The 21,183-nt window shown below is 37.1% G+C and overlaps 1 protein-coding gene and 1 non-coding gene across 18 annotated transcripts in view; both read right to left on the bottom strand.

Moving 5' to 3' along the window:
• SCFD2 (sec1 family domain containing 2) overlaps positions 1 to 21,183 on the bottom strand; it is a 422,795-nt gene that overhangs the window by 356,366 nt on the left and 45,246 nt on the right. The gene's annotated exons all lie outside the window — the stretch shown is intronic.
• Positions 14,208 to 14,280, bottom strand: TRNAE-UUC (transfer RNA glutamic acid (anticodon UUC)). The gene has a single exon. It is a non-coding gene; the product is annotated as a tRNA-Glu (tRNA).

The raw sequence follows: 21,183 nt of genomic DNA, 5'->3' as shown, positions 1-21,183 counted from the left end.
ACTGCCTTACATCAGCACAAAACTTCAGAGTAAACTGCAAGCTTGCCTAAGCTATTGTGACTCTTAAAACAACATGGTGACAACAGCAAAGTTGAAACTATTAACTGCATTTTGCAAGCAAGAAAACACATGTTAAGTGATCTTGCCAAAGCCATATTGCTAGTAGAATTCATTGCATAATTCTGAAATACCCCATAAATCAGTTATCCAATAGTCATATGAATAAATATTTCTTGAGCTCAACATGGAGTACCTCTCCAAGACAAATGATATAGCAATCTAAGAGGCAAAAAAGCAAGGTTTCTAATTGTGTGCATATGTCTATAAAGGAGAAATCTGTTATGACTACAGCTAAAAAACTTTATCACTGATACCCGTGGGTTCATGACAATATTCATGAGCATAAAAGCTGGCTCTTTATGGAACAAAAATGTATGGAGAACTAGAGTGGCAAAACCCCTGGAAGATGAGGTATCAGAAGAAATGGTTTGGTATGGGTGACACAGCACATTTACTACAATGGTCACCTCTATCTAGAACGAGACCCCCACTTCATAAAAGACTGGAGTACCAAAAACAAACAAACAAAAACAAACAAAAAAACCACCTGTTGAAGATTCACTCTCTCATAGCTTCTAAGTCCAACTTCTGCCTATAGCAGTCCTTCCATTTAGTCGCTTCCCACTCTAATATGTCAAATTTCACTCCTGCCATTCATCAATGCTATGGACTGAACTCCTGAACACCACAGATTCTCCTCATTGGGCAAGAAGATGGCAATGGGGCCAAACATACATGCAAGTCAAGTAATTCTTTCCTTTACATCTTACCTACACCCTGTTTGTGGTTTACTCTCTGATGCCTGAAATCCCAGTTTGTTTGTTATGTCTAGGTTTGTTAATATTTGGCAATGAGACCACCTGTATTTATTTAGCACTTTATCGTTTATACAGTGCAAGTATGTCCTCTTCTGATTTTCACAGCAACTCTATGGAGTAGCAAATAAGTGAGAGTTCAGTGTCTTACACGGTGCTAAATGGCATTTGCCAATTAATGGTTTTGCTACAGACTATAATACACAAAAAATAGACCTTGTTTCAAGAAACTTATAAGCCTGCAACATATTCTATCTTTTCATCACATATTTTGAAGAGATTAAGGATTTTGAAGTGCCTTATTACCTGTTTATCAGGGTGAGCATGTAAAGAATAAAAACAGTGGGAACGATGAGCAGGGAGCTGAGTCTCACTAGTTTCTTTGGTCCCTCGGCAAAGCATGGTTCATTCCTGATTCTCAAGCAGCAAGCTAATGATTTGCTTGCTTAAGTACTAATAGAGAAGAGCCTCATTAACCCTTACTCTGCTTGGTTTTGAGTCAGGTTGATTAAGGTATAATTTACATACAGTAAAATTCATCCTTTTCTGGTTCAGGGTGTTCTCAAATCGATGCTATGAATTTTGACAAATGCATGTAGTTGGGTAAGCACTGTCACAATCAAAATATAGAATATTTCCATTACTCCAAAAAGTTTCCCCTTTGTAGTCAATTCTCTTTTCCCACCCCCAGCCCTTGGTGAATACTTATCTGCATTTATCTGGCTTCTGCCCCATAGTTTTGCCTTTCCAGAATGTTCTATACATGGAATCATATAGTATGCAGCCTTTTGAGTCTGGCTTCTTTCACTTTAGCATAAGGTATTTGATGTTCGTTCATGTTGTTGCTTATATAGGTAGTTTGCTCCATTTTCTTGCTGAGTAGTCATCCATTGTATGAATGTGCCATGGTTTGTTTAGCCATTTATCCATTCACCGGCTAATGATCATTTGAGTTTTTTCCAACTTTTAGAAATTACAATAATTAGTGAAGCTGAGCATCTTTTCATGTGCTTGTTGGCCATCTGTATGTCTTCTTTGGAGAAATGTCTATTTAGGTCTTCTACCCATTTTTTGACTGGGCTGTTTGTTTTTTGATATTGAACTGCATAAGCCGCTTGTATATTTTGGAGATTAATCCTTTGTCAGTTGCTTAGTTTGCAAATATTCTCTTCCATTCTGAGGGTTGTCTTTTCATCTTGTTTATGGTTTCCTTTGCTGTCCAAAAGCCTTTAAGTTTCATTAGGTCCCATTTGTTTATTATTGTTTTTATTTTCATTACTCTAGGAGGTGGGTCAAAAAAGATCTTGCTGCAATTTATGTCAGAGTGTTCTTCCTATGTTTTCCTCTAAGAGTTTGATAGTGTCTGGCCTTACATTTAGGTCTTTAATCCATTATGAGTTTATTCTTGTGTATGGTGTTAGGGAGTGTTCTAATTTCATTCTTTTACATGTAGCTGTCCAATTTTCCCAGCACCACTTATTGAAGAGGCTGTCTTTTCTCCATTGAATATTTTTGCCTCCTTTGTCATAGATTAGGTGGCCATAGGCACATGGGTTTATCTCTGGGCTTTCTATCCTGTACAAATCAAAACTACAATGAGGTATCACCTCACACTGGTCAGAATGGCCATCATCAAAAAATCTAGAAACAATAAATGCTAGAGAGGGTGTGGAGAAAAGGGAACCTTCTTACACTGTTGGTGGGAATGTAAATTGATACAGCCACTACGCAAAACAGTATGGAGGTTCCTTAAAAAACTAAAAATAGAACTACCATATGACCCAGCAATCCCACTACTTGCCATATACCCAGAGAAAACCATAATTCAAAAAGACACACGCACCCCAATGTTCATAGCAGCACTATTTACAATAGCCAGGACATGGAAGCAACTGAAATGTCCACCAACAGAGGAACGGATAAAGAAGATGTGGTACATATATACAATGGAATACTACTCAGCCATTAAAAGGAATGAAATTGGGTCATCTGTAGAGACGTGGATGGACCTAGGAAGTGTCATACAGAGTGAAGTAAATCAGAAAGAGAAAAACAAATATCGCATATTAACGCATATATGTGGAATCTAGAAAAATGGTATAGATGACCTTATTTGCAAAGCAGAAACAGAAACACAGACATAGAGTAAAAATGTATGGATACCAAGAGGGAAAGGGGTGGGGTGGAAGAAATTGGGAGATTGGGATTGACACATATACACTATTGATACTATGTACAAAATAGACAACCAAGGGGAACATACTGTATAGCACAGAGAACTCTACTTAATGCACTGTGGTGTCCTAAATGGGAGGGAAATAAAAGGGAGGGGATATATGTATACGTATGGCAGATTCATTTTGCTGTGCAGTAGAAGCTAACACAACACTGTAAAGCAACTATACTTCAATAAAAATTAATTTTAAAAAAAAATAAAAATAAATTGAAAAAGATTCACAAATCAAAGTCCACCAACATTTTCCAAAAAACGAAAGAAAGAAATTGTGAATAAAGCCTTCACAAACATCTTTGTACAGGTTTTTATGTGTGTATGTGTCTGTGGGCATATGGTTTCATTTTTCTTAAGTGAATTTCTAGGGTTGTTGGGTCATATGCTAAGTGTATGGTTAACTTTATAAGAAACCGAAAAACTAAGTTCCAGAGTGAGCTGTCCCACCAGTAACAAATGAGATTTCTATTGCCTCACATCCTCACTAGCACTTGGTATTGCCAGTTGTTTTGGTTTTACCCATTCTATTAGGTATCTAGCAACAACTCACTGTGGTTTTAATTTGTATTTTTCTAATGACTAATAATGTTGGTCTTTTCATGTGCTTATTTGCCACCCTATATCTTTTTTGGTGAAGTTTGTCTGTTCAAATTTTTTGCTCATTTTTATTAGGTTGTTTATTTTCTTCCTGTTGAGTTGTGAGTGTCATTAACTTTTATTAATCCATTGGCTCAACATATATTTCTGTGCCGGGGACTGTTCTTACTGCTAAGAATAAACCCATGAACAAATCAGACAAAAATCTGTCCTCATGGCCAACAAATAAAGAAGGCAAATGATTCCTGGATGCTCTCCTAATTAATTCAGCTCATTACATGTCATTCTCTTCTTAGGGCATGGGGATCTTTTGTGCAGATGATTAATATTTTTACCCAAAAACATCTTGACATATTAAATATTAACATTAAATATATGAAAACAAATTTTCACATGAAATGTGTTCAAATCTAACATGAGCTCCATTTATTTGTTTATACACTGTGCTGCAGGTGACGCAGCGTGGTCCCTGGACACACAGAGCTTTGTGTATCAAGAGAGAAAGTCATAAAACAATTATACAAACAATTGCTTAATCATTATTGTGGTAAGTATTGCTAAGGCAAAAACTAAAATGTCCTGAAACCATGAAAGGCTCTATGTGATATGTAATTGCCTACCTCTCCAACCCTATCTCCTGGACTGAAGGAGGAGGAATTTAAAAGGCTCAGAATACATACAATCCATTCATAACATAATTGTCTTTTAGAGAGACCTCAAGAAATGGAAATCATCAGAGAAAGTCACCAGGTCTGTTTAGATTTCGACTGCAATAACCATATGTTCAATTTAAAGATAAGAATGTCTTCAATTCAGGGACTTCTCTGGTGGCACAGTGCTTAAGTATCCGCCTGCCAATGCAGAGGACTTGGGTTCGATCCCTGGTCCGGGAAGATCCCACATGTTGTGGAGCAACTAAGCCCGTGCACCGCAACTACTAAGCCTGTGCTCTAGAGCTCACGAGCCACAACTACTGACCCCACGTGCCACAACTACTGAAGACTGTGTGCCCTAGAGCCCGTGCTCCACAACAAGAGAAGCCACCCAATGAGAAGCCCGTGCACCGCAACGAGGAGTAGCCCCCGCTCACCACAACTAGAGGAAGCCAGCGCAGCAATGAAGACCCAACACAGCCAATAAGTAAATAAATAAATAAATTTTTTTTAAAAAAAGAGGGCTTCCCTGGTGGTGCAGTGGTTGAGAGTCCGCCTGCCGATGCAGGGGACACGGGTTCATGCCCCGGTCCGGGAAGATCCCACATAACGCGGAGCGGCTGGGCCCGTGAGCCATGGCCGCTGAGCCTGCGCATCCGGAGCCTGTGCTCCGCAACGGGAGAGGCCACAACAGTGAGAGGCCCGCGTACAGCAAAAAAGAATGTCTTCAATTCAAAAACATAGTTAAACTTTTTATCCAGTTAGCATTTTCCTAGCTCAGACTTGGACTCAGAGAGCATATTTACATAACACTGCCTTCCCACATAAGGCATGAGATCCAAAGGAACAAATGGATATATTTCATAACAGGAAATGCCAACAGAACACTACCTTGTGAATCAGCAATTATTCACCTTTGCTGCTCCATTCTGTTCCCCTCTGTATACCTTTTCCTTACACACACAAGTCATTAACACTTCCTTATATATGTCATGAAAGCAGGGGGGTTTTTTGGTAAAAATTCATAACATGTTAATTGGAATTTAGTAAAAGAGTACTTCACACAAATGCTTTAAAATATAGGCTAGTGACATTTTTTAAATATAAAATTAAATCACAATAAATTTAATCACAATCTTACATAAAACAAGTCAAAATCAACTGACTGACTACCAAAAATGCTATACTGTGAGGCTAACAACTTGAGAAAATTTCTCAGTTCATATCAACTAAAACTGCAAGCAACTAGAACCAGGTGTTGAAAAAGTAATAGACAGAACATTTATTCACATCTCATATTACCAAAAAAAAAAAAAAAAAAACTTGTCAGGCAGATTTACAAGGTGATTTTAAAATGTCAACCCAAGAAGGCTTTGCAACACATTTTTTTAAAGTCCTAAAAACAAGGGTTATTTTATATTAAAACTGCATAATACATAGCAACTCTTTGAAAAAGGACAATTTTGAAATTTGAAAAATAGTTTTCAAGTAAGAAAATCTATTAGGCTTTCTTTTTCTTTTTTATAGTTTTTAAGGAAGTGAAATGGGCTTCTGATTTCAATTTAGTTAAGAAACAAACACAAAACTTTAGCAACCATCAGTTCTATGTATATTTTGAAACTTATTGAAATAGAATTATCTCTTGGGAGAAAGGGAACATATTTGGAAAATAAAAGGATTTAATATATTTATATTGTCTGTGATCCTTACAATATTGAATTCCATTGTATTCAAATGAATTATGGAACTTACTCTTCCATTTATTATATACATTTGATAAACTATAACTTTCTGAACCTGTTTTGTGGCTTGGTAAGATATATTTAAAATATCTACACATATATGATTCTTTGTTGATTTTCTTAAAAAAAAAAAAAAAGTATTCTGTCAGTGCTAGATTTGATTTAATCCCCAAATTGTGTCTTAATGGTAGAAAGTAACCATCAGAAATTTTGTCTAAAATAGCATATTTAGCTACTAAATGTTTTCTTAAAAAAAAACAAAACTCTATAACAAATAATAATACTGTCATTGCATGTTTTTTATTCATCATTGTCCTGAAAACATGAATGAAAACCCAGTGTGTGAAATGTGAATAAACAAAGTTATGTTTTGGGGTTTTTTTTTTTTGTTTTTTGTTTTTTAATAAATTTATTTATTTTTGGCTGCATTGGGTCTTCGCTGCTGCACGCGGGCGGGCTTTCTCTAGTTACGGCGAGCGGGGGCTACTCTTCCTTGCGGTGCACGGGCTTCTCATTGCGGTGGCTTCTCTTGTTGTGGAGCACAGGCTCTAGGCACCCAGGCTTCAGTAGTTGTAGCACATGGGCTTCAGTAGTTGTGGCACACGGGCTCTATAGTGCAGGCTCAGTAGTTGTGGCGCACGGGCTTAGCTGCTCCGCGGCATGTGAGATCTTCCCAGACCAGGGATCGAACCCATGTCCCCTGCATTGGCAGGTGGATTCTTAACCACTACGCCACCAGGGAAGTCCCCAAAATTATGTTTTAAGACATGTATTTCCAGAAATCAAATATCAGCATTTCATTTTTCTCCTTTTTAATCATTTTTCTAATATAATAAAGGCAAAGTATATTAAAATATTTAAATATAACATGTTCTGTTAAAACTCTGGTTTATTAACTCACACATAACTGGCAAACATGAATAATTTTAATATTACAAAAAAGTATCTATTCATTTGTCATTTTTTCTCATTTTAACATTTTGTGCCGCCAAATGGGAGCAGCTGAACACAAAGTAAACAAACATAGCTGAACTCTGCAAGCCACAAGAGGAGCTGAGCACTGATTACATTCCTAGTTCTTCTTGGCTCTGCTTGGCCACATGCACTGTCTTGGAAGTGCTTCCTGTTTGGTTCTCCCTGACCTTTAGTGCATTTTGCCTTTGCCTCTATAACCAAACAGCCTCAGCTCCTCTTTACATTACCTTCCAGTGAGCTACCTTCAACTCTTTTGTTCACATAAAGTCCATATATGCGGTAACGTTTCTTTATCTATAGTCTTTATCTATAGAAATTTGGCCAATCTTTCTAACTGTGATAGTATTTTTATCGTTTACTTTAGTGCTCTAATTATAAATTTGTATCGATTTTTGAATGGGCTTCTGCTAATGATATTTTTTTTATCCCGAGCCCTGATAACTAGTATGTGATTTTGCAAAACAAGTATTCCAGGAATGCGTGTAAATTATAGCAAAAGCACTTATACTAATATGTAGACAAAGGTGGCAACTCTACTAATATTAAACTGTTGGTTGGTGGGCAGCACTGTCAGGGAAAATTTCAAATGTTAATTCAACAGTTGGCATAAGAGAGCCAGAATCTTGTGTACAAAAGATGGTTTCGGAGTTTTGTAAATAATGTACGAAAGGTTCAGAGGGTAGCATGAACACATCGGTTTACATCCTCTTCTCATTTCATCAGAAAGACAAAAAGGAATTAAAAAGGGAAAGGAACACACAACAAAGAGATCGTGAGATAGTCCATAAGCAGACAAGACTTCAAGCACTTTTCCTCCCCATCTGCTGGTTTTCTTTGTAACTTACATTACATACTTAAACTTTCTTCTTTGTTCTGTCAACTACAGATGGTATGCTATGGTTTTTCGTCTTCTAAGCAGAGGATATTAGTTCCCCTTACCCTTCCTTCTACTTCGTATTTCCCCCTTTCATCTTCCAAATCATCTGTACTTTTACTTTCATCCGGTCAAGACTGATAGCATTTATATTTTGTTTTGTAACCATAATTTAGTCTAATGTGCTTTTTCTATAGCATGATTCGAAAACTTCAAAATTAGTCAATAGTGTTGTACCATTATAAACTATATAACTATTAATGACAGACCCAATGTACAAGCTATGATTACATTTCCTTATGCATATAATACACTTGGGTCCTAGAATGCGTATGGGCTTTTTCTGAGGGGGTTGGGGAGGAGCATTCCCTGCTTTAATCAAAGTTGTAAAGTCTCCTAATTTCAAATACACTGTCTTATCTTTGAAGTCTGTGTTGTGTTGTTTTTTTTAAAATTGAGGTATAGTTGATTTGTGGGGTTTTTTGTTCTTTTATTTTTCCCCTCCCTGAATACTTTACTCCCAAACTCCTTCATTCCCCAGTTCCATCACGGGCAGATTGTTCTTTAGGCCTTTTTGCACAGTCAGCAGCCTGGAACGCCTTTTATTGCTCTCCTCTATTGGAACACCGCTTTGCTAAATCCCTGATTTTTCTTTCCTGCTATACTGCCTTGTTTTGCTGGACACCCTCAAGTAACTTCCTCGGAAAAGATGCGTGGAAAGCAAAGTTCTCTTATCTCTGAAAAGGCTTTTTCTTGCCCTCAAAGTTTAATAACAGCTTATCTGGATCTACAATTCTAGGTTGAAAATAATGCATTGCTTCATTATCTTCTGGCTCAGGGTTGCTCATAAGAAATGTGTGCTAGTCTCATTCTTGTTCCTTTGTAGGTAAGCGTCTTTTTTCCATCTTGAGGTCCATAGGATCCTCTCATTCTCTTGTAACTCTGAGGAGTCACAGTGATTGTGTCTAGTTTAGAGGGTTTTTGTTCTTTCCACTTGCTTTTCAGTTAAGCCTATTCTATATACTTGATATGTCTTTCTTCACATCTGGGAAAGTCTTACATTCTTTCTTTGCTGGTTTCCTGTCCTCTGCTTTCTCTCTCTTTCTGAAACTTCTAATAGTTCTTGGGCCTCCTGACTTGGTTCTCTATATCTTTTATCTTTGGTACCATATTTTCAATGTCCTGTTCTCTTTCTACATTTTAGGAAATTTTCTTGATTTATCTTTAAACTTTGGATGAATTTTATTTTTACAATAATATCCTTATTTCTAAGAGCTTCTTTTTTAACAAGAGCTTTAGGAGCTTTAACTCACATACCATAAAATTCACCCTTAAAATGTACAATTCACTGATTTTTACTATATTCACAGTTACGCAATCATCACCACTATATAATTTGAGAACATTTTCATCATCTCAAGAAGAGAGCCTATACTCAAATTTCCCCAGTTATGAAAAAGATATACAGCTATAAATCCATACATATTAGAATACAGCCTGAATAAAATTTTCAGTTGGGAGATATAACTGTACTTAGTTATACCAGGAAACTGAGAAACAGCAGAAATGAGAACATTCAGGTAATTATAGCTATAATAGAATTCTGGCTTTTTTATATGTAATAATACTATGGTCATGCACTAAAAAAATTTTTTTAATTGAAGTAGCAGAGGAATAGAAGAGTACTAAATCATGCAGCAAAACAAACAGTAAAAATAAACTTCCTCCCCCCACCCCCCACCAAAGGCTTTGCCTAGAATATGTGACAAGGCACTGCAGCAGAGGGGCCATCTGCCCAGAAGATACAACCAATTTCAGACTCAGAAGCCTCAGGTATAATGGAGGTGAAAAGTGAGGGGTATAACATAAAGTAAAGCTTACGCATCTTAAGTATGTAGTTCTGTTCACTGTTACACACACATCTATCAACATAACCACCACCCAGATCAAGGTATGGAATATGTCCAGAACTCTAGAAGATTCCGTCAATACCTACCTAGTCAATAAGCTCACAACAGCAAACTATTACTTTTAACTCTCTCAACACAACTCACTTTTTTGTCTGCTTTTGAACGTCATATAAACAGAATTATACAGATATACTCTTTTGTATCTAGCTTTTTAAAATTCAACATCATCCAAAATCGCAATCTTTTTTTTCTCACTCTGTTTTCTTGTTCTATATGACTATAATAGTTTCTCTATCCATTCTACTTTGAAGGATACTTAGGTTCTATAGTTCAGGGCCATTATCAATAATGATGCTATGAACATTCTACTACATACCTTTTAGTAGACTCATTTCTATTGGATACATGCCCAGGTGTGAAATCACTGGATCAGTGTACACTTATCTAAAGTTGATACTGCCAAACAGTTTCCCATGGTTATATCAATATAACCACACATTTTAAATATGATCAAACTTAACATAATTTTAAAAGTATACATACAATGTTTAAAACCTGGCACAACTGTATAATTAAAGCTTCCTTCATGGTATTTTACGCTGGGTAGCCAAAACTCTAATAAGAGAGAGAGAGAAAAAAAAAAAAGTCACAATGGAAACCACATTGCCATACTCTTAGTATGCACCTTTATTTTATTTTTCTCATTGTTTGTTTACTTGCTTATTTACTTACTTTCTTACCTAATTACATAGAAAAGGCCTGGGAGGCAAGATACGGATTTCAGAGCAAAGATTACATTGACGAGTAAGATGATAGGGAGGGGGGGATAGACAATTACTTTTTATTTTACTAATGTTATGAATTTTAAAGACGATTTTACTTTTTAAATAGTCTCTTGGTTCTGATATAAAATAATGTCTGTTTCATGTGGAATGAACAAACCAGTATTTTTCTCTGGGAAATCTGAGTCTATTACTATCACTGATTTGTACAATGGATGAAGCATTGGCTTTCAACAGAAAAAGAAATATAAGAGTAAAAATAACTGTCGGTTTCCCACCTCTACTGAGGTCAAAGGACAAAGAAATATGGTTAACATGCAGGTGGAGAAATTTAAGTCAGACATGAGAAAAAAATTCCACAATCGTGATGACTATTAGGCATTGAAACAAGTTATTAAAGGGGGGAAGAGAGAAGACATTATAAATCTTCTCCCGTAGGGATTTGAAGGGCAGTATATACAGCCATCTGTATAGTGAAACTTGGATAAAACCCAGCTGGGAATTGATGTCCATTTTTGTAACACTATAAATACTGAAGGATTTCCTGGGATATCCTTTAAACAGTATATGTTTCTTGTTTCACAAATTTTTGAGCTCTATAGTATTACAAAGACAGAATAAGAAAGTAATGTAAAAAGATCATTTTAATTATAGGAATCAATTCAATCAAATGGATCCAAAATTGAGAAATCTATTGCAAAATATGTTTTCAGGATAGTACAGAATAAAGTATAACTCCTGCAAGACCATAGGTCACAAATAGAAAATAAACAGCTCTCCCTGAAATTTTTACAAAAACAGTGAAATATAAAACCACCAGAAACATTTACAATTTGGCTTTCTTTGGAAATGCAGCCTTCCTGAGGCTAAGTTAAACACTGCATCAGTGTTTATAAACTCAGCAGAGAGCACAGAAAGGAACAGATAGATTACCCCTGTTATCTAAGGGGCAGATTACCAGCCTGCCAGGTAAGGAGCCTTTCCTTGGTGGGTCTACCGTGACTTGGAAAGAATAGCCTCCAAGTAAAGCAACTCCCACCCCACAGCCATGGATCTTCCCTTGGGGTTTTTAAACTCCTAGCCCATATTCTCATATGTTGAGGATCCCTTCTGTTGAGAAAATATAAAGATTAATAAGAAGAGGAGGAGGAGAAAAAAATGAAGAAAAAGATGCACCAATTAAAGTTAAAAATATAGAGCCAGAGGGCAGATGCTTGAAGATGGGATATTAGAAATTCAGATTCCCATTTTGTGGATGGGGAAACAGAGAAACAGAGGCAATTCAGGTTCTGTTTTAGGTGATGAAGTGTAAGAAGGAAATATTTGCTTAGTGACCTTAAGGCTTTCGGGCACTATTAATTATTAATTCAATAAAAACTCTTTCTGTCTTTTTCTCTAGATTCTCTTCTTCTTCACGCTCCTAAATGGATGTGTTCCTTACGACTCTGCCTTCAACCCTCCTCTCACTCATTCTTCTTTCTTTTCCTGGATGATCACCCTTACGCTATATTTCCTTTAGAAATTCACTACTTAGGCTCCAACATAATCACTAGGTAACTAAATCCCCAATCTCCACTTTCACTTCTGGAAATCATTACTCTAGTCACATGTTTTCCAACTAAGATGATCAGGAAGCAATCACACAGGCAATGTAATTCCACCCCTAAATCTGGTAGAATACTCTTCATATGCAATTGTATGACTATTGGTCATTATTTTTATAATGTCTTTTATCTGCCCAGGAGACAGTAAATAATTTTATCACGCTATATCCTCCTTTTACAGAACATGTTGAATTTCACAAACATTTATATGTTACATAATAAATCATCTCATCTAATTGTCGGGTTAGCAGACAATAGAATCCCCATTTTGAAGACAGGAAAACAGATTCAGAAAAGTTAATTAACTTGTTCATTTGAAAATAAGACAGTATTTTTTCATGTTTCCTATCCCCTACAAGGACCTAATTATATACTATGAACACATAATCAATACCTTTTAAATGAATAAGCACAGATGTCTATTACAGCTAAATCTGGATAATGTATAGAAAAAATGTCGATGAGTTTTCCCCCTTCTACTGATTCCAATGATCTCTAGAAAACTGTGCTAATCTTGGACCCCGGAGAATATGATACTCTTTTAAATAATGGTTCTCGAAGGTGTTCCATGGACCCCTGGGTCCTTGAGGCACTTTCAGGTGGTCAGAAAAGTCAGAAATATTTTCATAATAATATGAAGATGCTACTTGATTTTGTTACTATCCTGTGTTTGCATTGATGGTACAAAAACAGTGATGGGTAAAAGTGCCAGTGCCTTAGCACCAATCAAGGGAGTGGTACCAAATTATACGAGTAGTCAGTTTCACTTTCAGAATGGCCATGATGAAAAAGCAAATGTTACTAATTTTATCAAATCTCAACCCTTAAGAAAACATCAATATTCTGTGTAAAGAAACGGGAACTATACAAAAAGCACTTCCGGGGCAACCAAAGTATCCGTGCAACCATTGCCTCAAGGAAAAGCACTGATGTGATTACTTGAGCTGTGAACTGCTGTTCACACTGTTTTAATGGCATAAAATTTTTACTGAAAAGACAACTGAAAAAGTATGGTTCTTCACACATTTTTTCCAACAAGGAAATGAAGTGAGTCTGTCACTTCAAGGAAAACAATTAACAGTTTGTATTGTCAACATCGAAACTCAAGTTTTCATGTGAAATTATAATTTTGGAAAACTTGTATCTGCCCCTATATCTTTACATTCCTAATACTTAAAGATTTTCTAATGATATCAGTGGTGATACTGACAAATGTGGCTTTGTTATATTGTATAATATATGTCAACATTTCGAAAATCTGCATAATTTAAAGAACCAATATTGTCCAAGTGACTAATGTACAATGCTATAAAATAATATGTGCATAAAAGAGCCACTCAAAGTGCAAGAGACACCAATGGGTTTTAATGTACCGGAGTATGGAAAATTCAGCAATATGGTTTCATATTCCACATTGCAATTAACCTGTCAGAAATTACGTCTTGTAAACCTGGTGTAGTATCAAAGAATATCTGCAATTTTCTGGAAAGTTATTAACATACTCCTCCCTTTTTCAACTACGTACCTTTGTAAGGTCAGCTTTTCTTTATATACTTTATCCAAAATAATATATCACAACAGATTGAATGAAGAAGCAGATATGAGAATACAGCTGTCTTCTATTAAACCAGACGTTAGAGATGTGCAAAAATGTAAAGTGGTACCACTCTTCCCTACATTATTTTGAGAAAATATAGTCATTTTCCACAAAAATATGTTACATTAACATGTAATAGGTTTATTATAATATTTTTATATTAATTAATAAATATTTTAAAAATTTTCCCTGCTTGAATTCCTGACGTGATATTTTCTATCTATCTCACGTGTATCAACAGATATACTCCACATAAACAAAAGCTCTTGGTGTCCACATAATTTCTTTTTTTGTTGTTCATAGGTTGTTGTGAACCTCAATAGCTTTTTTTTTTTTTTGGTCGCACTACATGGCTTGCAGGATCTTAGTTCCCTGACCAGGGATTGAACCTGGGCCCCCAGCAGTGAAAGTGCTGAGTCCTAACCACTGGACCACCAGGGAATTCCCCTCAATAGCTTTTAACAATGTAAAGGGGTTCTGAGACCAAAAAGTTTGAGAACTGATGCTCTAAATCAGTGTCACTCTTGGATTCCATAGGAGGGAGACAGAAAAAGCAATCCATTAAATAAATACATAACAAATACCAACTGACAGTATTAATTCAAGAATTTATTTATTCATTCCATAAATACTTACTGAGTATATAGTAACTTCAAGGTCTTGTGTTAGGTGTGGACAATACTAAGAAGCACAGATAAGAATTCTCAGCCCCAACTACTCAGGGTCTGGTGGTAACTGCTATAATAGAAGTATGAACAAAAACAGTACCGATAGGGATAGAAGATGTCATCTTTTAGAAAGAATGACAGGGGATGCGAGATATGATGGAGAAAATGTTGGGGGAGAATTTTAAAAGCCTGGAGAATGAAATGAGCATTCTTTTTTTGGAGGAAGGAGAGAAGTAGGGTAAGGCTTTAAGATCAGTAGCAATTATTAACCAAGTATCTATGTGCAAGGCACAACAGGGGATACAAAAATATCTACAGTCTTCCAGGATAGAATTAAGGAAAAAAAGCATAAAACAATTATCAGAAAGAGGAAGATAACCAGAAGAGCAGAGTGACATGAAGACCAAGGGAAAAGCATCAAGAAAGAAGACATGATCAGATGCTACAACACATCAGGAGGAACAAGAAATATCATAAAGGAAAGTTGTAAATAGAAATATTAATGCATATAACTGAAAGTAGAAATACACATTGTCCCTCTACCTACTCGTTCACACGCATCAGGCAATCCATTCATTCAAGCAGCAAGTACTAAGCCACACACTATATACCAAGCCAAACAGCCAATGGAGAATATGAAATGGACACTGTCTAGCAAAGTTTTGGATCCACACACATTTAACTATTTTGCAGCGGTAAGTGCTAAGACAGAGCACTAAGAGAAATATGAGAAAGAGCTGTGGGTCCTCAGAAGCCAGAGCAATCAATGCAGCTTGCTGAGGAGGGTGTAGGAAGAAGGTTAAAGGGGAATTAGATATGGTTCCACAGAGAAAGTGACATTTGTATAAGATAATGAAAAATAAGGTGGGTTTGACAGGAAAGTGTTTGTGTGTGTGTGTGTGCATGCGTGTGTGCACAAGCACGTAGCGTAAACTGAGTGGTTATATTAGTCAAGGTCCCAGCAGGAAAAAGATGGCACGCTAACAGGAAAAATAAGGCAAACGTAACAACAGGAATTTCTAAGAAGTTAGGCTAAGGGAAATCAGGAGTGTTAAGGAAAACCAACAAGGGAAGGGGAGAGGGAAGCAACCAACTGCATCCTGGCAGGGATGAAGCCAGGCAAACAATACCCTAACCATACCCTCGCCCCACCCTCTAAATCTCCTGCCCATGCCTCCCATTGGCCAAACCGAACTGAGAGGCCAAGGGCAGAAAAGTATGCTGAGGCAGTCCATAACGGTTAGCCTCCAGAAGCACAGGTAGAGAAGGGTGGAGAAAACCTGGAGAGACAATCAAACAAGAGTATTTCAGGCGAAAACAACAAAGACCTGCATCTACAGAAGTTCCTGCTGAGGAATGGGGAGTAGGGAGGAAAAGCAATTTGAGTGGATGGGTGAAGCTTGAGGCTAGAAGTCAGAAAGATTTCTATAAATAGCATGCTAAGGAGTTGAGACACTATCTTCAGGCAATGGGGAGCCATCAAAGGGTTTTAGACAGAGGAAGGGCACAACCATGTCTGTGTCTGTGGCTCTGTAGCCGCTCCTTCCACCCCCAGTAGTTTGATTCCTGATACAGACGTCAGACAGACCCGGGTTGTATCCTGGCTTACTTGCTATAAGACTATCAGTCAGGGCCCAGGTAGAAGGTAGAAAATACACCAGTTATTTGAGCAGAGAAAATTTAACATACAGAATTGTTAACTGGGTAACTGAAAGGTAAACGAGAACTACGAGGTATCATGCAGGCAGCAACTGTTGGAAGCAGCTACCACCAGTAGGATTGAAGAAACACAGAGGCTGGAATTATACCTCTTGAGAACGGAGTGCTACTTGGCTAAGCTGGTACCTCTGAGGAGGGGGTGCCATGAAGCTGGTTCTGCAAGTACTGGAAGAACTGCAAACTGGATTCAGTTGCTCCCACAGGAAGGACCTGACACTGCTGGGGTGAAGAAGTGTTCTTGCTGGCACGACATTGACAAGCAGAAGCAAAATCCACAGGCAGCAGGCGGAAAGAGGCAAGTTGCTTCTTCCCCTTCCAGCCTTGCAGTTTCTCTGGCACCCCTTATCAGTGTAGCCCACTAGGAAGCCAGCTGAAGAGCAGAATGTGGTCTGCACAGTGCCAGCCCCAGCAACCACAGAGCAGAAGGGTGGGTTGAGATGGGGGGGGGGCGGTGGAGAGTACCAAATTGACAAGACTACTGGGAGGATTAAATGAAACAAACTATGTAAACTTGTTATAATGCCTGAAACAAAGTAGCTATCCAATAAAAGTCAATTCCCTTCCTCATTCCCCAAACTGTGTTAAGAGCTAATACATGAAGACAAGGATATGTGAGAGTTCAACAGGGTATGTTCCCTATGAGGCATCCAGATTTTCTTATCTCTTATCAATTACCATATATCAAATGGTACGTTGGTCTTATTAGGTTTTAACCTACCCATTTTGCAAAGTTGCACAATCTCCACACCCAGTTCACACACACGCATACACAGGGATGTGTATGCATACATGTTCCCCTTAATCCCAAACAAAATTCTCCACAATTAAGGCAAAAGATATAAATGTGATCAAAACACAGAACTGGATGAACTCAATACCAATAGTAGGAAGCAGAGTACTCTCAATAATGTTGAAAAAAGTATACATCACATAAAATTTTAGTATTTTGATTTATTGCTATTTTTCAAAGCCAGTACTGCTAAATTGTAAAAGTAGGAAATGATAGTGGGTGTGGCATTGGTGGGAAGCAAAAATCACTAATTTCATCTGGGACTTCATTAAGAGAAGTATGGTGTCCAAAAAGAGGCAAAGAACAACACATCTTTAGTCAGCTCTGGACATCACATTTTAGGACGGACATTAACAAACTAGAACTTTGTCAGTGGCTCAGAACTAGAAAATGTGTTGGTTAAAGGCTAGTCTTTTCACAAATGGTTGAAAAAACTCATCACATTTAATTTGGAAGAGAGAAACTGATGGTGATTATGCGGAGCTAACACTCCAGTGCCGCAAAACAAGGAGAATAAATTCAGAAGCTTCACAACACAATGGATCAGATTATCATCTGGAAACGTAGCTCAAGAGATTTTCCTGTAAAAGTGTGACCACAGAGGCTTGGGAATCCCAAATACAGCCAAGGTGACTTGCGGGGTGAACGGAGTCAGGGAAGAGGTAATAACTAAGCTGAAAATGGAAAAACTATTTAGAATTCTGCTTAAAGAAAGAATGCGTTATCAAAAGGGAAATATTCAGCATAAAGCCTAGAAAAAGACAACTTAAGTCGAAAGAATGAATTGGTACATTTCCAAGAAAGAAAGTGGGAAATCATCTAATTTGATTTGTTTGTTTTGATTTTACTCTCATCAAACAACCCTCTTATAATATAGTTTCCCACGTAGATTTCCCTATAGATAGACTATAACTGCAGCACACCAATTCCAGCTTGCTTGATAATCATAATCTTCACTCTGCTCAGAGCTTTCTTTCTCCTTCAAAATTCCAGGAAATAGTTTCCCCATTTTTATGGATAAATAAATTGAAATTTGGCTAATAAGTAGCAGAACTGTGATTCACCTCCATGTGTAACTGACTTTGCACTCCATCACAATCAGGAGAGCCGGAAGTCCCAGAAAACAGAGAGAGATGTACAAGAAAGTGGCAACAATCTGGTAGTGAATATCTCAAAGAAATGGAGAATGAGGGCTGAGAAAAACGCCCTTATATTTAGTCGCCCAGAGGACTTCTCAGCAAAAAAGTACCAGAAGCCAGACTACACTAGATTAATAAGCAAGAAAATAATAAAGAAACAGGCATTGAGCATAGAATACTTTTTCAAGAAATCTGGCTGCAGAACAAAGAACAGTGTCATAAAGAGATCTGTTTCACTTTAGCCCTAATAGGCTCTTTCTGCCAGCCATTAAATACAGCCACACTGCAGAGAGCTATGGGAAAACCGGTGAAGATCCCCCAACCACAGTGTCAGTCCAGAGGAACAGATCCTCTGTAAATGGAGAGACTGAGATGGGCATCTTCCTCTGTGAGTGAACATTTTGGGTCCAAACAAATGGGTTTCTTAGAGTCCATTTGTTTTTTACTTTCAGAATACATTTTCCATGATGAAAAGCCAGTGGGAAAAATACAATTCAGTTTACAATGTTTTCAAAAGCCACTTTTCTGGAACATATATGTTTAGTTAACTGACAATTTAATAACAATCTCTTGGAAAGAAGGCATATGTTTATATGTGAGATGATAAAATGAATTTTTTTCTTTCTTTTGGCAATTCAACTTTTTTCCCCTAAGAGAACGATGTTTATTTCTCTTGGTGCTCATGATGTTTTAATATTAACTTACCTTTTACTGAGAAATTTTATATTTAACAGCTGAGGCTTCAATAACGGGATCCCTCCCAGTGAATTTAAATATAAGAAAAGCCTTCAATCTAGAATTAAAATATCTGTTTAATGTCTCAAAAATACCAGAAGCCTCTATCACAGTCAGAAAAATGTGTACTTCAGTAGAATTTACAGCAGGGGTTGAGAGAACAGTGCATAGTTTAAAGTACATTTCATAGCTTTAAATGCTGCTAGAAAAAGCATTCCAGCCATCTAGGATAGCAGAGCATGATTTTTCTTTTTTTAATGATAAGCAGATTTCAAATATCAATGTTTTATTATGTTTAAATTCCAGCCCTTTTCCTTACTGTTTATAGTTATGTATCTGTTGGTATATGGAAATGAGACACACCAGAAATTCTGACCAGTGATATGAAGCAGAAATGCATAGCCACAGTGTGTTATCTTTTACTAAATTATAGTTGGCACACAGATAGAATAAGATTTGGGCCAATCTTTTTGGTCCTTCTTACAACAAAGTTGGCTAACAATTGTCTGATTCTTTCCTTCTTTTTTTTTTTTCCTCTCCTCACCCTCCCCCATGTCTGGAGCTTGGGGATAAATCAGTCCTTCTTACAACAAAGTTGGCTAACAATTGTCTGATTCTTTCCTTCTTTTTTTTTTTTTCCTCTCCTCACCCTCCCCCATGTCTGGAGCTTGGGGATAAATCAAACCATCTTATCTAAAATTTTTTTGGTTGACAGAAAACTCAAATATTTAAATTGAATTCCTTATGGGGCTCCCCGCTTTTTTTTTTTTTCCTGGCTCTGATTATTTTTAAAAGATACAGAGCTTTAGAAATGTAAAGTGTTTTGATCTTTCAAGAGTCCTGCATTGATTGAGCAATAAAAACTGATTTATGCTCTGTGATAGCATCATAAGGTTTTATCACTGAAATGCAATATAAATTAAACTTAGCACCCAGACCCTTTGCACATTCCTACTTTTCTCTATTCATGATGTGAATTAGTTCTTATTTCAACATACTCACAGATAAGGAAATATTTTAGGTAAACATATGTTATTAATGTATACATATAACTGTGGAAAGAAGAGAAAAGGAAAGGAAAGGAAGAAAGAAAAAGAGGGGAGGGAGGGAGGAAGGAGAGAAAGATACAAGAATTATAGTCGAATGCCAGGATGATCTCAAAGAAACAACTTTATTTCTACTTCAGAACAACATGTAGGACTCTGGCATTGGTTGTATGAAGTTAGGATAATTTTATAAATAAAAAGCATATTCTCTCACATTAGAATGTCTAGATTTGAATTCCATTCCTACTCCTTATCAGATGTATGGGCTTGGGCAACTTAATTTTTCTCTATTCCAGCTTCTTTATCTGAAAAATGGGATACTCATAATACCCATCTCAGAATTACAGTGAAGATTAAATAACACATGTAAAGAGTTAGAAGAAAACCTGGCACATCATACGTGCTCAATAAATGTTAGTTATTTTCACTTTTCTTATCATCCTTCATGTTCCTTAAAGCCCTCGTATATAATCACCTAAGACACTGAAAGTTATGATTTTTGTTCATTTTATGACCCTCTAATTTTTTTCCTTCTAGGTTCATCCACATTCTTTTACTTCCAAAATTTTGTTCTTCTATCTAAACTTGACAGTTTGATTTTTTTTTTTTTTTTTTTTTTTTTTTTTGTGCGGTACGCGGGCTTATCACTGTTGTGGCCTCTCCCGTTGTGGAGCACAGGCTCCAGACGCGCAGGCTCAGCGGCCATGGCTCACGGGCCCAGCCACTCCGCGGCATGTGGGATCTTCCCGGACCGGGGCACGAAACCGTGTCCCCTGCATCGGCAGACGGACTCTCAACCACTGCGCCACCAGGGAAGCCCGACAGTTTGATTTTTTTTGTACTCATTAGGAATCAAGAACTTGGGTGAGAAATCTCAGCAAGAAAAATTTACCCATCTAGTAAAATGCACTAATATTTATTGGATACCTAAGAGCAGATTATAAGAGAAACCTTATTTTTTAAATAGAGAAATAAACTTTTACAAGTTTCCAGAAATAAATTCTACCTATTAAAACCAGATTCAATATCCATATTTAAATATTTCCATACTAATAAAATTATTTAATTTAAAAAGGGTAAAACCCCAGATTCCTTTTCTCCAATAAAAACATTAGTTCTCTGACTTTTTTTTTTTTTTTTTTTTTTTCCGGTACGCGGGCCTCTCACTGCTGTGGCCTCTCCCGTTGCAGAGCACAGGCTCCGGATGCACAGGCCCAGCGGCCATAGCTCACGGGCCCAGCCGCTCC

This window comes from Physeter macrocephalus, chromosome 7 (genome assembly GCF_002837175.3).
Source record: "Physeter macrocephalus isolate SW-GA chromosome 7, ASM283717v5, whole genome shotgun sequence".
Classification (NCBI taxonomy): Eukaryota; Metazoa; Chordata; class Mammalia; order Artiodactyla; family Physeteridae; genus Physeter; species Physeter macrocephalus.
Note: the sequence above shows the minus strand (reverse complement) of the source record. Positions and strands in the feature narration are given on the sequence as shown.